The 19,431-nt window shown below is 35.3% G+C and overlaps 1 long non-coding RNA gene across 1 annotated transcript; it reads right to left on the bottom strand.

Annotated features, from left to right (window-relative positions):
- Window positions 1–1,510: 1,510 nt before the first annotated feature.
- LOC138711586 (uncharacterized) lies at window positions 1,511–18,464 on the bottom strand. Its single transcript, XR_011335401.1, has 3 exons — window positions 18,393–18,464; window positions 14,299–14,326; window positions 1,511–1,724 (listed from the first exon to the last, which is right to left on the bottom strand). It is a non-coding gene; the product is annotated as an uncharacterized lncRNA (long non-coding RNA).
- Between the last annotated feature and the right edge of the window lie 967 nt (window positions 18,465–19,431).

The raw sequence follows: 19,431 nt of genomic DNA, 5'->3' as shown, positions 1-19,431 counted from the left end.
ATTCAAACTAAATGATATGTCAATCTTCATTAAATTATGGTATTCACTTAACTTTAACCTTTGCTTTCTCCGTTTTTAATAAAAGGCGCTTGGCCCACTATGGCTCTGAACCCTTCAATTGGCCTATGGCATTTTGTTTTATCAAAATTTTCCACGAACAAAGAACATTAGTAAGTTTAGTAAATTCTTTTGAGTCCAAATTATTCTTCATCCGATAAAAGTCGTGTTTTAGCATTTTCTTTGCCGTCATGAATCGAACGTTCTTTTAACTTTTGATTGCTTTGTGATGATTGTAATGATAATGATAGTAAAGTTCAGGATTCAAAACAGTGACGAAATGTTCATTTGATGGATTTGTCTGTCAGTCTCTCTGCTAATACTGGTACTAACAATTCTATTCCAGACGCATATCTGCATAAACAAAATGTGGAAATAAAAACTTCTAGGAATACTTAATCTTTGAAATGTAGAAGAAAAAATATAATAATTTTAATAAACAGATACAGTCAACTTTCAATATAGTGAACTCGGTTATAGTGTACATTCGGCTATAGTGAACCTAAATCGTTTGTCCCGATCCGCATACATTAAAAAGTACATTAATATTCCCGTTTATAGTGAACCCTCGCTTCGGTTATAGTGAACCTTGTCTCCTGACAAATTCTTATTTGAAGTCAGACCTTCTTGTATTAAACTGAAAGAATGTGTTGAGAACAACAGTTTAAGTTTCTTACTCCTTTAGGCAAAGACAAAGGTAAGATAGTGATTCCTATACTGTGAGCTGTACTGTAAATCCAGGCAACGCGTGACGACCTTGCCTCACTCCACTGTCCAAGGATTGACATTCTGTTCTCAGGCACTCTACTGTTATTTCTAATCCTCCTCCGTCAAAGGGTTGCCTTTTGTTGTCAGAAACATTTCAATTATGACGGATAGCATCCAAACAATGAAAAATGAAATTGCCTTCTTTTGTTAAAGGGGAATGGAGATTATGTCCAGAGCATAAATGAAAGTAAGATTTCGATGACTTTCAAACTGTATCAACCCTCTCCCAGTTTCCGTTAAGTGACCCGGGAAATTCCAAGCCTTAGTACGCAGTCACACCATAACAGCATTTGCCGTTTCCACCTGATCAATCTGTTTCTAGTGTTCCAACAGTGAATGTACTGTATAAAAATGTCGAATCGTAAAGTATTTTCTTTGGAAGATAAGGCGAATATTATTAGTGACATTGAACGTGGTCTTTCGCAAGCGGACATGTGTCGACAGTATTATTTAAGTAAATCAACTGTAAGTAACTGTATACTATATATAGGCTAGTGTAATCCATTCCACAAAAATTAAATATTTTATTTTCTTGTTCACAATTTTATTCATTTCTGTCATTTAAAGTTAGGACAGAGACACTTCGGATACAGTGAACCTCAGATAAAGTGAACAAAATATGCAAGACCGCTGAGGTTCACTACATCCGGAGTTGACTGAATATAACTTAATAAAAATACAGTGGTAAATCTTGAGGAATATTCTTTTATTGGAATAAAATTGTAGAGTTGGCATCGCAGTTTATAAATTTATATTAATTTATTTATACTGGTGAGAATTTTGCTAGGAATTAATACAGTAACAGCCATCTCTGTGACAAATATAACTTGTGAGACCTCGACCGTAACATTCATCTCAGCAGCCCCTTGCAGATCTCCAACAGTCAATGTCGTCATCGTCTATAAATCCAGTAAAAAGTCACATGTTATTGGACTTAAAACAGTTTCCTGTTGGTTACTTACATTATTGACCAAAGAAAAAGAGATTAACATTATTCTTGCGAATGCACACTCAAATAAAAATAAATAATTTCTCATTACTCGAAGTAGGAAGGCAAAATATACCGTTTTCAATAGTGCACACAAATACATGTTTACAGTATATCTGATATAGAAATGGTAGTTTTGAAATACTGTTTCCCTAACGACCTGCGCGTTCTTCCATCTGCACAGTCTTTCATCGAAAATTATACAACAAATTTGGTTTATAGTCCGGGTTTACTGGCAAACACATAAGGAGTAATATATATTTAATAATTATACCAATATGAAATGACGTATGTATAGAGTATTCCTTCATGTAACCGACAGGTTTTGTCAGCATGTTTAATTGTTCGTTCTAAGCAAAATTTCATGATACATCATAGAGCCCTTTGGTTTCGTTCTCGAGGTATGAACTGAAATACCAACGTACCGTACAAGATATTAATTGAGCCATTAATTATGTATGCTTGTCCTGCTTGGAAACACGTACGTCTTACAGTTCACTAGAAAATTTAAATTTTCCAAAACATTACTGGATTTCCTAGTGTTACACCAGTAAAGTTAATTTACAAATAACTATTAATCTGTAAAATAGACGATATTATCTCTCCTGTAATCAAGCACCCCGTATTAATATACAATCTTACACTAGTAATAAGCCACTAAAGGTCATATTCATAGACATTCTTAGCGCGGGCTTCCGGTGGATGATCAGTGAACTGAAGTTTTTCGTATTCATAAACCTTTGTTAGCGATATGATATGATATGATATTATATGATATGATATGATATGATATGATATGATATGATATAATATGATACGATGTAATATGATATGATACGATATGATATATGATACGATGTGATATATGATATGTTACGCTGTAATATGATATGATACGATACGATATGATATGATATGATATGATATGATATAATATATGATATGATATGATATATGATACGATGTGATATGATATGATATGATATATGATATGATATGATATGATATGATATGATATGTGATATCATACGATGTGATATGATATGATATGATTTGATATGATATGATATGATACGATGTGATATATGATATTAGTATATTATGATATGATGTGATATGATATGATACGATGTGATATATGATATTATTATATTATGATATGATGTGATATGATGATATGAGATATGATATGATATGAGATATGATATGATATGATATGATATGATATGATATGATATGATATGATATGATATGATATATAATATGAATCCTGTACAAGTAATCAAGCGATAGCCGGGGCTAGTTTAGCACGCTCGTAGGTCGGGCTAGTGAAATGTCTATGCATAGCACCCTTAGTTTCTAGTTAGGGTAACTATAACACGTGTTTAGATAAAGACACGAGTTCTAAGAGCATTCTCAATATTTTCGCCTATAGGGTACAGAGATTCTACATAAATTATGTTCAAAAATTTTATTTGTATGCTTAAATCAGTGAAAATCTTGTTGATAGACTTTGGAGTGGCATTTCTTCGGCGGCATTTTACATAGAGTTAAAGAAATCGAACACACTTTTTTTTATACATGAGGCATGTAAGTACTTTCGTTCTGATTATTTTTAATATATTCTGTAACCTTTAAATGTATCTGTTCGTTGGTTGTACCTCATCATGTTGAAAACTATGAGTCAGGGTAAAATGGCGTACTATCTATTAGGATAAAATTACGCCCTATGCGGTTTTAGGTGGAAAACAGATCTATCCTACATGAATTTGGAATATTGATGAATCAGCACTATCCGCAGCTGTTCAAAGACCATAGAAAATCCTTGCAGCTCAAGGAAAGTACAGTAAGTAGGGACTATAAAATGCGCCAATCGAGATTAGCAAGATAAAGTGGTACCGTATGAGCTCTCCTGGAAATTTTGCTATGACTGCTTTGATATTTGCATTATTATTTTTTTTTCATTCTCTATTTTCAAATATACCTACACTGTATCGTTCTTTTGCATCTTTTATTATCTAAATTATTTGTCTATGTTCCATTTTCTCTATTTTACAACACTTATATCACTTATGATTTCCCCGTTATTGTATCCTCTGTTTATTTACGAATTTATCTCTTTCTCCTCTCTTCACTTTCTTTTATTTCCTCTTCCCGTCAATTTATGTCTATATTACTCCTATACTTACAATAACCCTGAATGCTACTCCCAACCCACAACATTGAATCACATTAAATATCTAATTCACTCGTATGTATGTATGTATGTATGTATGTATGTATGTATGTATGTATGTATGTATGTATGTATGTATGTATGTATTCACACTGCTAATGGGTATGTGTGTATGTGTATTTATTTACACTGCAAGTGGGCAAGCACCCGGTGGCAGTGGTATATACAATATTAACAATACACAGTTAAAATGATAAGCTATACACAATAAAATTTACAATACATAATACAATTTACAACACATATACAATTTTATACACAATACAATAAGAATACACAATACAATTTAACACAATAATAATAAAACATAAAATAAAACACCTAATTTTACAACACAACCTACATAATTATGTATAGGTCCTACATAAGTTTCAATAGTCTTTCACTTTACTCTCATCTCATTCCCTGTAGTGGCACTATGACGCATTTCACTGACACTTTAGCACACATTTCACTGAAACTCTGTAACACATTTCACTGACACTATAGAACACATTTCATTGACGCTATAAATTATCACTGATCGGAACTGTTCACTGCACTGTAAAACCATAACTTCACTGACTCACCTCGCTTCACTGATACAACAGTTCAAATAAGTCAAATAATTGCATTCTTATGCATACTTATAAACAGAACTACATTTAAACTAAATATCTCTAGTCTAAGGCCCTCTTACACGCTATTTTTAAATAATTTACAATTCAAACCAAGGAAGTAAACTCGTCAGGCTAGATAAATACATGTCACCTTAAAAAATAAATGTTGAATGTCACCTTAATTTTAATTTTCACTTTATACACAACTCTTTAAATTATTCTTGAATCTCCTTAAGGAAGGACAGCCCTCAAAGACCGCTGCAGGTAGGTCATTCCAATCATTTATAGTTCTATTTAAAAATGAGAATTTACCTACATCCGTTTTCTGTTTCCTACATTTGATTTTAAAATCATGATCGTTCCTACCATAGTACGTTGGCTTTTCTAACCGAGCCGTTATGTCTACCCATGCTTTCTGACCTAGATGTGCTCTATACAATGATGTTATTCTAGTTTTCCTACGTCTGTTTTCCAAAGTTTCCCATTTAAGTTCTTTTATCGTATCGTTCCCATCTTCTCTTTTACCTTTAACAAATTTAGCTGCCCTATACTGGATTCTTTCTAAGGAATTTATCTGATATATTCTATAGGGATCCCAACACGTAGTTCCGTATTCCATTAACGGTCGCACTAATGTTAGATATGCTATTTCCCTCGATTTGGGGCTAGCCTTTCTCAAGATTCTCATAATAAAGTGAAGTGCCCTCCACGCTTTGCCTGTAACATTATCAACATGCTCTCCCCAAGAAAGTTTGGAGTTTAAATACACTCCTAGGTATTTACAACATTGTTCTTGCGGAATTACAACACCACTGAATTCGTAATTAAGACTAGTCTCCTCTCGGGTTTTACAAAATGTTATAGATTTACTTTTAGAACCATTTATTTTCATCCTATGCTTTAACGCCCAGTTATAAATGTCATTCAAGTCTGTTTGAATAGACTCTACATCTGAATTATTTCTAATCTTTCTATAGATAATGCAGTCATCTGCAAATAGCCTCACATTTGATGTAATATTCTGGCATAGGTCATTTACGTATATTATAAAGAGTAATGGACCCAGAACGCTGCCCTGTGGCACCCCTGAACTTATATTTCCAATTTCCGATATTTCATGACCTACTCTAACTCTCTGGGTTCTACCTTTTAAGAATTTTTGGATCCATAGCACCACTCTTTCATCTATTCCTAGCCTACTTAACTTATCTATTAATATGTCATGTGGCACCAAATCAAATGCTTTCGAAAAGTCAATCACAACTGCATCGATTCTTCCGCCTCTATCTACCTCTTCAGCTAGATCCTGAACCAGCGACGTAATTTGACTATCACATGAGAAGCCTTCCCTAAAACCATGCTGGCGGTTGGAAAACCAGTCTTTCGCATTTAGAACATGACGAATATAATCCGATATCAAATGCTCCATGACTTTACATACGACAGATGTAAGGCTAATCGGTCTGTAGTTTCCGACATCTAATTTATTTCCACCTTTATGTATGGGTACCACTATAGCTGATTTCCAGTCACATGGAATAGCTGCATTGTTTATGGAAACATGAAATATACGCATTAAGTATGGAATTATGGCCTCGGAACCTAATTTAAGAATCTCTGTAGCAATACTATCTGGTCCTCGAGACTTCCGATTTTTTAATTTCGTTATTCTCTCTCTAACCCCTTTGGAAGTTATTTTGAAAGTCGAATTTGGCTCACATTCACGGTCTGTGACACAACCACTCCTATCAGCGGGATTATTATTATTATTATTATTATTATTATTAGTATTATTATTATTATTATTATTATTATTATTATTATTATTATTATTATTATTATTGAAAACCGAAATGAAATAGGAATTTAATAAGTCGGCCTTTTCTTTGTCATCAGTTATACTTTCTCCGTTCTGATTTCGTAAAAGCACTACTCCTTCATTTTTCCCTTTTCTCCTGCGTACATAATTATAAACCTGTCTCCAATTGTTACTTTCATCTTCTTTTAAAATAGTTTTTAGAAAATTTTCCTGAGCTAACCTTTTTTCACACTCAAGTTTCTTAATTAATTCGATATATTTTTCCCAATGCTCATGGCTCCGTTTACGTTTGCTAAATGCGCGCCTTGTCTTTTTCTTTAAGTAGCGAATATAATTAGTGTAATATTCTGGGTCCGGATTTTTCTTAATTATTTTAGAAGGTACACATTTTACTAATGCCTCGAAAATTATACACTTAAATTTATGCCACACATTTTCCATATTTCCTTCAGTCCTTAGAAAGTCATCATGCTTTTGTCATAGAAACGTTTGTAATTCATGGACATCGGTTTTGTTAAAATTCCAGACAGACAGTGGACTTGACCTCGGATTTACTGTGTTTTTCCAGAAGATTTCTAATAAGACGCTATTGTGATCACTTATTTTATGAAGACTTTCAGAGTTGACAAAGAGAGAGACAGGTCTTAGTAGGTAAACATCTAAGAGGGCATTGTCACGCGTCGGACCATTTACTACCTGCTTGAAATCTTTACGCCAGATCAATTCATTAACAAGGGTCTGTGCATCTGAATTTGTACCTGAAATCCCGTTCCAGTTAATTTTCGGGAGGTTTAGATCCCCAGCAATTACTACGTTTCGGTCTTCTGATACTGTATTAAGATATTCATTTAGTTTGTGCAAAGTTAAATTGTTTAATTCACTGGGTGGTCTGTAACATGTTATTACATCTAAGGTTTCCCGCCCATTTCTTATCTGAACATTCAATATTTCAACTTCCTCATGTATCCACAGAAGATTGCTACTTATTTCTATCTTAGTACAAACGAAAACTCCCCCTCCCTTTTCACTTCTATCCTTTCTGAAGACTCTATAATCCGACCTAAAAATTTCCGAGTCATTTATGTCTTCCCTAAGCCATGATTCCGTCCCAATTATTACATCTGGATTATAAACATCGACCAAGTTCCAAAACGGAATAAGTTTATTTCTAATACTTCGGCAATTAACCTGCAGTAGTCTTAGTAGGCCTGTCCTTACTTGAACATTCTGAATCCCCGTGGCACCTCGCCGTCACTGCAGGTCTACGCTGCCCGCGGATAGGTCTTCGACCGCACCGCCCGCTGGTAGTCTCTCGACCCCTCCACCCGCTGGTAGACTCACACCCCCGCTGACCGCCGGTAGTCCCACGCCCCCGCCGTCGGCTGATGGTCCTTCGGTGCCGCTGCCAGCTGATGGATCCTCGATCCCGCCGCGCCATGTTGTAGTAACTACCCGCGCGAAGAGGGATCCCATGTCTGCAGCCCCCCTCCGATTTAGGTGGATTCCGTCTCTTCCGAAGCATCTGTCGTCTATCCAGGAATTTGGATCGACGAAACGCGCACCAAGACACTCCGCTACCCACTCGAAAGCTTTATTCACACGACCCACTTTTCTCCAGTTCACATCCCTCCGTCTGACGATTCCACTGATGACAGTCCCAGCTGCCGGATATTTCTTCTTCGTTTCCATCACCAAGTCATATACATCTGCCATGATATAATCAACACCTCTTCGCAAATCGTTTGTTCCTACGTGAAGGACGATGTTTTTCGGGTCCCCTCGTTCCTGATTTTCGATCACGCTTTTCATTTCATTCACTCTAATCCCAGGGTAACACTCTGTCGCCAGCTCCGATTGTAGATTCCCTACGTGTCGAATGATGGAGTCTCCGATGATAACACTTGCCGCACCATGCTTCTTCTTCTCCTCCCTCTCTTCGCCATTTTCCTTTTCCCGTCGCAACAACTTATTTTCGTCCTCCAGAAACTTGATCCGTTGCTCCGCCGTCTCTAGATTCTCCCGTAGCTTCTTCACCTCGTTCCGAAGACCGATGAGCTCCCTGCTGCCTGCCTCGTTCCCGCAGTCCTTGCACAGCCACGTTTCTTCTACTATCTGTTCCCTCTTGATCTTCTGACAAGTCAGATGGAACCACTTCTCGCACTGGTTGCACAGTACGCCTACTCGTAGGTTCTTTCTACAGCTGCCACACTTGACACTGATCACTCCGTTGTCGCTTGCAGGTCCTGGATTCAGTTCGATACCACCAATAATTAGTAGTATCGCGATCACTATGTGAAAGAAGAGACACTCAGCCAGACCTGCCAAAGCTGTCCCTTTCACGCTCCGCTGCATCCTTGACCTGGCCGCCCAGCCTATTCTTGCCCGGTACAGCTCCAATTCACAGCCCATTGCTCAAACCTTTTCTCCGCTGCGAAAAATACGTCCTTCCTCTCCACCGGCCTGAAGAAGACACTCAATAATGACAATTAATAATAAACACAACTAATAAAAAATATTAATAGTTAATAATAATGATAAAATAATAATAATAATAATAATAATAATAATAATAATAATAATAATAATAATAGTAATAATAATAATAATAATAACAAGGATAATCCTAAATTAAATGAAGCACGATCACTTAAAATAACATTTAATGTAAATCTAACTTGAATCTTAACCCTAAGTTCGAACTAAGACCCACGAGTGTGATAGGCTCACACCTGCACAAGTACCTTTCGGCACTACACTTATTTCTCTGTCAATTCACTCACTGCACTGATTCTATTCTGATTTCACTATCACTTCAAAAACATTTCACTGTTCAAATACTTAGCACAGCCACTATGAACTATAGGACTTCACTGACACAAACACACTTCACTTACACAATATACTTCACTGACACTAGACACTTCACATTTCTCTGACACAACATACTTCCTCACTGATACAAGACTTCAAATAACAAAATATCAATTACACTGTATAATAATGTGTATAAAATACTACCGTCTATTAGTAAAGTCCTTAAGCCTATTTTAAATACATTTTTGGTTATTGGTAAAGTCTTTAGTAAGTCTGCAGGTAAAGCATTCCAGTCCCCGATAGTACGATTGAGAAAAGAAAACTTTCTAGTGTCCGTCCTCTGTCTCCTTTCCCTCAATTTGTATGAGTGGTCTTTCCTTGAAGAGTAATTTGGCGGCTGCAACCTATTTTTTATTTCTCTCCAAGCAGGCTTAACTCTGTATGTTTTGAACAGTGAGCATAATCGAATTCCGTTCTCCGATCTGTGAGTGTGTCCCATTTTAATGGTGAATTATTATGACAACAATTGAGAGCCCGTTTTTTAATCTTTTCCAGTGTCTTAATATGTTCTAATCTGTAAGGATCCCAACATGCAGCACCATATTCCATTACTGGACGAACTAGTGATTTATATGCAATCTCTTTTGATTTATCACAACCTTTTCTTAGTACCCTCATCACAAAGTGTAATGCCCTCCTTGCCTTTCCCGCTGTGTCAGTAGCGTCCAATTTATCTCTCTTCCACTTCTCAATTGTTCAGATGTTCCTTCACTTTAATTTTCTTTCAATCATTGTTTGTTTGTCTATGTTACTATTATCTTACACTTTCTTCTGTATTCCTATTCTAACACTTTTACTATTCCTGAATTTCTTGCACTCATATTTTAGCACTCTTCTTCATTGCCAATTCCATCCTACTTACTATTCTGTCCTCTATTTCGGTATTTCATAACCTCTCAAATCCCTCTCTAATCTGTCCTCATAATCACTAATATCTGATAGTTGCTTTGTTCCTTTGCTCGTTCTTATCATGTCTTTATCTTTCATTTCTTCCGTTAGTTTTGTCTATGGTCCTGGCTTAGACACTTTCAGCTGTTTCCATAACAGTAAGATATCTTCTTCTAACTGTCCCATGTTTTTTTTTTATCTGTGTGGTTTATTTTGGTCAGCTGTCGTGCTCTATTAGGCTATTTCGTATGTCGCTCATCACTGAAAACCAGTGTGCAATTTTCTAGAAATTACCTAAAATGCCGATTAAATAATTTAAAAATTGGGATGTTGAAACTGACCTACATGGTACACAAATCCATGCTAAAATTGAGATAATATGTTTATAATTTTTAGATTTTAATGCTGCTGGTTCTTTTTGATTACGTTCAACAAATTTCCTTTGACTCTTGGTGTTGCGTTGTCTTTCAGAAACTGTTTTTGCAGTTTTAACGTTTATTTTACGTAATTTATGTAATAATGTCTGTAGTAATGTCATTTATTAGAACTATTTATTAGGACTATTTCTTGAATAACATAAAAATGTAAATAATATATGCCTATCCCTAAAATTCGCTCACAAAATATTAATAATTGTATATTTATGAATACTTAACCTATTCAGTTATTGTGAAGTTGAAATATATGAATATCGATTACTGCAATAAAAAAATTCGATGTTATTGAGTAATGCCAATTGCGAAAAGCGAAATAGAGGTTTCACAGTTACTAACAAATATATTCTGTTACTAGAAAAAATTCAAAATAAATTTCTAAAATGGTTATATTACAGACTTTATAATGATTATTCTGCCTATGAGAGTTATGCTACAATGCTTCAACATTTCCATTTTACTAGTTTGCAAATTCGACGAAATTATCAATCTTTAAACTTCCTTCATAAAATTATTAACAATAAGTTGGACTGTGTTGGTTTATTTTATTATATAACATTATATGCACCTAAGCTTAAAACGAAATTTCGAAATTTGTTTTACATACCAAGGACAAATAGTGAATCCCACAAAAATTCCCCAGTTTTCCAAATGTTACAGTTATACAATAAATTACATCCTCATCCTAATGTTGATATTTTCAATATGAATTTCTCTAGATACAGAATTATTTGTTATCATATTTTACAGAATATTGTTGTTAGTTCATTTGAAGCTACTTTCACACCTTATTTCAATTTTTCTTTTTTTTCTTTCTCTTATTTCTATTTTGTTTCAGTTTTTAATAAGTGTATGTTTCCTTTTCCTTGTTTATGTTTTATAAATTAATTTGTTAGTCGTGAACGTTGTAATTGGGCTTTGCCTGTTGTGTTCAACAACAAATAAATAAATAAATAAATAAATAAATAAATAAATAAATAAACAATGTTAATTACAAGTATACTGCGCTCTTCTCTTATTATAACAGAAATACATGTCCATTATCTGCTGAAACCATAATTTAATTTAAACATTTTATAATATAATTACAAGTAACCTGATTAATACATTAATTAAATGAAGAATTGTTGAAAACGCAGTTATCAAATCTGAATGAAGAAGTGTAATCTTTTTAGATAGCTTACAATGGACATGGAATTAGAAGGTGAAGATGTAGATGTGAAAGTAGGATTTCGCACTTTATTTGGTACTTCATTGTTACATTATACACTACACCGAGAATTATGAACTATTGTATGTAGCCTAATATGTGTGGAGACAGCTAGTAATGCTTATGTATTCACATTACAGTGAGACATATGTTGCTACACCATCTCTGTACAGATAATTAAAACCCAAATTTTATTACGTCATACGGAAGGCAGTTTGTTCAGAGACCTTGTATATAATACTATACAAGGTCTTTGGGTTTGATATGCGCTGATCTTACATAAATTTGAACATCGGATTTTTTATTAATTGTTTAATTTCAATCACGTAATACAAATTTGATGGGCTAAAATTAGGTTAGTTTACCTATGGGAGTGCGACCAATATCAACGATGCCTTATTTCGATCGTTACTTCGTGTTACAGGAAAGTATTTTCCATAGCTCGACAAATGCATTCTCGCTGTAGTATGTAAAGGAACTAAAGCTGCATTTACATAGTTCAATTTTCCTTGCGCGTATGCATGCAATCTGGGAAGAATATTGAAAGAATCAAGAAGATTTTGTCCACATGGTGCGCCGTTTTGAAATCTTCACTGAGTAAATATACTAATTAATATTAAATATCAATATTGCATTCATTGCTTGAATCCGTAAAGATGAAAGAAACGTGTAGATGGATATTAATGGAATCATGCTCATCGATGTACGGTGAAACAGTTGGCGACACTGACTAAACAAAAGAACGACCATGCGATAAATTGATAGCGATAAATCTAGCTGCAAAAATTCTAATGTCTGACTATGATTGGTTGAAATTAAAAATTTCATTACACTTCATTGGTTGAAAATGGAATGACGTCACTTAAACGAAATAGTCCATATATTAACAGTGAATATAACAGTACAGTGCTCCTTAACAATGCATTGCAACATAACGCGCTTGAGCGTCTGAAGGCTGATTCACAATAAACCGGAAACGGAAACGACAACGAAAACGAGAACGGAAATAATGTTAAATAATTTATTTTAACAAATTTTTCGTTCTCGTTCTTGTTGTCGTTTTCAATTCCAAGTTTATTGTGAACCAGCATTTACGTAAGGCGCTTTACCTTTGCAATAAACCTGCAATTAGTCACAATAGTACACTTATTTAAGTAATACGACTAGTAAGAGAACAGCACTGATTGATAACAGTACTCACAATGACTGAGTCCCGACTTCGACTATCTAGAGCAGTGGTCGGCAAAGATAACGCCACATAAAATTCAGCCTGCGATACACAGCAAAGGGAAGGTACGAGGGGATGTGATTAGTGATATGCGAAAATAACTTAGTGATTTAAGACGGTGCTTATTCCGTCGGATCCCGGCCAATCAGTCATTGATACGAGTGCACCTCCGTACATAATATGTAGACATTGTCCTACGTTCATAGACATCTATGACGTAGTGCAGATGGCGGGCTACTAGAGGGAACCCACGAGGTGGAACTTAAACTGAAACGATTCGATCCGACACCGAGTTGGGAATCCGGTGTGACTTAGTGGATAAAGCATCAGCACATAGAGGTGAAAACCCGGGTTCAAATCCCGGTGCCGGAGAGAATTTTTCTCCGTTCCACTACTCTTTCATCATTATGTCTATTTGCTGTTACGTAGTATTTCAATAATTATTTGAAACGGGTATTTACAATAGCTAATTAGCTAAAGAGAAGTTAATTTATTTCATATATATATGTATTAATAAATACGCCATTTTGTATTTAAACTATATCTCGAAATTGCATTACGCTCGTTGCGGGGACCCGTCAGGAATCAAATCATATGAAAACCCTCGACACAGCTGGATAATATAATAGACTCGTCCATGCTATAAAGTTTAATCATCTCGTACGTATGTAAGCAATTGTTCTACATTCATTCAAAAGGTTTGTGTTGATTTTATGTGTGTATACGTATATATATATATATATATATATATATATATATATATATATATATATATAATGCCATTAATTTCAGGGGGTTATTCTCTGAGATATTTCAAGCAAAAAGGTCGAATACAATTTTGATCGTTTTTGCTTACCTTCAGAGAAAAAAATTTGTTATGTATGAAACATTTCATAACGTGTTTTGGGAGAGCCTTTAATATAATTCCCAATATGATCAATGAATTTAAGTGAACAGTGCACTATGGTATTAAATGATGGGCAGAATTTTAGTTTTGTCCTTTAAATATGCAGAAATTCGATCCGAACTAATGTAACTTTTCGGTCTGGAAACGAATTTTACATTGTTACATGACATTAATTTCCAATCTCGTAGTGTTATTGCCTTCTTAAAATCTAATTAGCTTTTATACTGTAATAAAGACGTTGAATGAATAACTTTTCTCGGAGAGAAATGAAGTGAACATTGTTTACTTACCATCCTCCCAATATGCAGATGCCAGACCCTGGAAGGTAAAACAGTTCGTCAATTAATATTCATAAAAAAACATTAAATTCAAACACGATGCGTTCTTTAGATTAAAAATCAGAAGACATGCTAACTGCTACTCCACTGCGTTGGCCTCATCTGACTTGTTAGGAATAATAATAAAATTAATAATAATAATAATAATAATAATAATAATAATAATAATACATCTATTCTTCGGTCAAGGTGGCTTTCGGGTTCATTTAGCCTTCTGTAAAAACGAATACCAGATCTGTTCCTACAAACGACTGAGTCGTAGGTAGGCCACATCACCTTGATCTAGAAATGAAGTTCAGAGAACACCTCCTTGTGTCCCTTAACCTTCCTCTTATGTTCGAAACTTTGTCACACATGTTGTGAATGGGTCAGTTTGACCCAGGATTTGAAAAATGGATATAATAGTAAAACATCTACTTTTATTTATGTCTTGCTTAAAAAAAAGCAATTGTGTCTTATTTTCCAATGTGTGAACACAAAATAATTACCAATTTAGTCTATGCAAATGTTGCATTAGGCCTACAATTTTTGCATTACCTTGGCAGAGAAATGCTTTGGATCTATTGCATTTTTGACCGTCTTTTGGTCTTTCTTCGGTCTACATTCCTTTTTGTTGCACATACGCCTGAACTCGTTCCTGGAACATTTTCCAAACTTAGATTTATCTTCTGAGGCAGGCCTCTTGTCAACCTTTTTTTCTCGCATTGCTTGTGTTAATTGTAGGCCTAGTCCAATTCCTTCAGGAACAATCTTCGTCTGTACAATTCATTTGGATTGTACTCGCATGAGCATAGAATACATAAGCACTTATTCCTTCAAACAACATTTTAAAACATACAATCAGACCATCTTTTGGTAAGTTACTCCTTTTGAAAGAGTAGGTACTGGCACGTTTATGTGTGGTGACAATTCCTCCCTTCGTTTTGTTGTAATGTAATATGATTTCAGGCTTTCTGTGCTCTTCTGAAGATGGACTGCAGTCGTGATGCACTGTGGACAGCAAAATCACTAATTTATTCTTCTAAGGCACATACGACACCATAGTTACGTCGGGCTGAAATCCGAAAATGCTTGGACATCCTGGTCTCGTATAGTTTAGCTGCATATCTTATGGTTTTCTTTTTCTCAGAGTTCTGACTGACGTTAGATTCCTCTTGAGAAGTTCCTCTGCCAAAATATAATAATCCGTGGCGCTACTGCCCACGAAGGGCCAAGACCGACCAGCTGGCTGCTGGCCTCACGGCCACATGCCAAAGCAGAGGTGGACGATCATCCAACCAGAATGGAGGTATCGTGTGGTTAGCACGTTATAGCTGGTTTGCGTAACCGGATTTCGTTACCTATCGTAGCTCCCCAAGTGCATCACGATGTTGGGTGTGCACCGGTCCCATACACTGGCCGAAATTTCATGAGAAAATTTCTTCCCCCATGAGGACTCGAACCAGCGCGCATTCCTTGACGCGAGTCTTAGACAGGAAGCCTTAGACCACGACGCCAATGTGTGGGAAATGCCAAAATATAGCCGGTAAAAAAATTGCCCGTGGTGATGTTTCGATCAGCCTTTTCAATGCTACCAACATTTCTGCCTTGGTTTGTTTCTCGTGGTCCACTTTCTGGCTTTGCTTTGTAAACTTCTGCTGCACAAACACATTATGCTGTTTTTACATCACAATTTTATACCATACTACCCTCTGGGTTTTGAAAGTGTGTACTGGCGGAAGGGATATGTTTCGAATTGGCTCCAACTGCTCATATACTGTGACATCTTGGTAGGGTAAGAACATTTTTGGCATTTGTTCCACAAACACAGGAGAAAAAAATATAATAGCAGCCAATTTATCATGACGTTATCTAATTGGTCGGACTGATTTTTGTCAAACCTGAGAAACTTGCTAGTAATATGGAAAAATTGAAGTGATGCTGATGCACAGAAAACAGGTCCACCATACATACTGTCCCACAGTTCTTGAAGTGATTATCCAGCAGATCTGTACATACCGGGTAATATCTGTGTGAGTGAGTGAGTGAGTGAGTGAGAGAGTGAGTGAGTGAGAATGTATGAGAGTGTGTGAGATTGTGCGACTGTGTGTGAGAGGGTGAGAGTGTGTGAGATTGTGTGACTGTTTGCGAGAGTGTATGAGAGTGTGAGGGTGCGTGAGATTGTGTGACTGTGTGTGAGAGTGTGTGACTGTGTGTGAGAGGGTGAGAGCGTGTATCGGAAGTGTATTGGAACACAACAACAGTACGTAACTAATAATTAAAATCAAAATCCGTGATTGGGTCTAAATGACCCAATCACAATAGATGTGTCAAAGTGAAATATATGACGAAGTACTATATTTTTCTGGATAAAAGTAATAGGAAATATTCGTAATGACGTTTTTTAGGATTACTCAAAGCCCTGTCACACTATCGCTGCTTTGTACGTTTTGTGTTAATTTTAGTAAGTGAAATGGGTCAGTTAGACCCATTCACAATAGGAAGGTTAATCTAGGATGTCAAAACGCCTGCACTATATGCTCTCAAGAACCCGCACAACAACGATGATTGTACTTTATCTTCCTGAGAAAATAACCTTGTTGGATATGTATGGCTTGTAGTATGAGCACATAATTCAGGCGTTTTGACATTCGTACCAAAGTCTGGTATATACAGTCACGAACCTTGAATTGTTGAGGGTACTAGGAATAATAGATTGTGCCGATACTATTTTGCATTGTCTATATTGAGGCGATATTTGCGATCCTAGTGGTTAGCAACTATCTATGGATGCATATTTACTTCGTATTGAGCTTCGTGACTGTATATACTAGACTGTGTCCGTACCTTAATCCTTAATAACATATATACATATTCAAAGATAAGCAATGTAGTTATTATGACACCTATTGAAGTGAAATAGAATTAATTACATTAACGCTCCTTTCAGCAGTGGGGTATTGGGATAACGACACATATAATTGGTATTTTTGTGCAGTTTTTAATTTCCATTAATTGTCCGTTGTATGTCTACTAACATTTGTAAATAGCAACAAGACTTACTCGTATAATTTATCCACTTTAAAAAGTAAATCGCATTATTCATGTGCGGTGATAATTTCAGCATATGAAATTCATTTTGTAGCTCAATTTTTTTCTTTTTGAGTTAGCCTGCTTTCATATTATTTGATTTTGTGTTAATAATTTATTTTAAAGTAACAGTAGAACAAAAACAGTGAAGTGAAGTGAGGAGAAGTGAAGTGACTCAAATTTCAGTAAAGTCCACAGAGACTAGCGCACCCCGTGTGCAAAAGTAGAGCTGCCCTACCGGTGGTAGGAGGCCCTTGTCTGCTAAGGATATAATGGGCTTTTCTAATTTCTAATTTATTTTAGTTTCAGTATATGATGAATTTTGGTTTGTATATTTTTTATTATTGCGTGTTATAGTTATTCTAGAAATGATTATTTCCTTAGAAATTATTAATGGAGCCCTTTTTGGAGACGGTCATTTCCCTAATAATGGTGTTCGAATATTCGAATTTTTCACTGAAATAAAATGATTTCCACCATTCTCAGAGATGTTTATGATTCTGTAGATATAAGATATTCGAACATTTAAATTTGAACGGTGAATTAAAATTGTGTGCAATTAATGTTATAGCACTGACATTAATAGCTTCTAGTGCTGTTTTCACTTTGTCAAAGCTGTGTAACATTAAGTAGCTTGCCTTGAAATGGAAGGATATTAAGTTCAGCTTTTCTGTATACGTTATTTCATATTCGTAGTGTCACCAAAATCACTTCTAAAATTCATTAATTTTAGTACACGTTCTCAACAAAAATAAATTGTGAATTTTCAATCTTTCTGTATGTTTTTAAAGAAGAAAATTATTTTACATTTCTTATATTTTGTGTAGGACCTCACTCAATAACACCTCAATCCAAATGCTTAAGAAAAATTGGTATCTGATTTTGATGGTGATAGATGTGAGATTTAAGAACTCTTGTTCGCAGGAGGGTTGATATATTTTTATTATAAATCCGTGTATTATATTTCATATACTTACAACTGCAGTTGCTATAATCATACATAGGGAGAAGAGGCGAAGAACGGGAGCCATTTTAACCTGGAGAAAGCTGCAAGTATAAACACATTTAATACATGTAGTATAGTTACTGGAGATTGAGGTATTAAAATGATAGAATAACTTATCGTTATGTTGTACAAAAATAAACTCCTCGTTTTATCCGTCATTTGAAGAATATGATTTTGCTATAATGTGGGCCTCTGTATAGAAATATTTCCTAACTTTGTAATCGGTCACTAGTCAGATCGTCCAGAAGTGTTGAAGATGAAAAGTAATCGCTTTTCTAAAAACACATGGTACATTCTTAGAAATAATTTATGGCGCGCAGATATTTTCGAAGTCCCAGAAAGGAGATACTGCGCATGATCAGAGGACGAGCAACCAGGTTCACAAAGGAACCACTAGTTGAGGTAAAAACTGTATATAGGAAGTTCGTACGAAGAAAGTAGATTTCAGTTGAGTACAGTGATGTCACCCGCGTCTCGCCCTGCTCCTACTCGCTACAGACGACACGCAGTTAACATAAACAACGCATAGTATCATTCTTTGGAATTGTGTACAGTCGTAAATAGTTTGAAGAACATTGTTAATTTATAATTTTATATTAATAGCTTAGGTTTTGTCAATGTGAGCTATTCTGTTACTATTATATTATCTACGTAATGTTAATATTATGCATGTTTTCAAAAAAGTAAGCTAATCTGTTATTAAATAATTATGCAAACTGGAGTGTGTAACACGTTTATTTTTTTTTCCGGAGTATTCTTCGTTAAAAATTGGCAGAAACACAAGTCTATTTACAAGCCGTCAATACTTGTTTGTTTTGCCGATCTGTTGACCTCTCGTGCTGCTATGCATTCGGTTACGTTACTGTCCAAGTTCAACATCAGAATTATGATACTAACTTCCTAGCTGTCATTACAATAGAAATGAACAATTTTCTTCAAACAATTATATGTCACATATAAGAGGTACACTATTAGATTTAGAAAGTTGTTATTCAACTGATGATAGTAAG

This window comes from Periplaneta americana, chromosome 13 (assembly GCF_040183065.1).
Source record: "Periplaneta americana isolate PAMFEO1 chromosome 13, P.americana_PAMFEO1_priV1, whole genome shotgun sequence".
Taxonomy (NCBI): domain Eukaryota; kingdom Metazoa; phylum Arthropoda; class Insecta; order Blattodea; family Blattidae; genus Periplaneta; species Periplaneta americana.
This window is presented reverse-complemented; position numbering and strand designations above follow the sequence as displayed.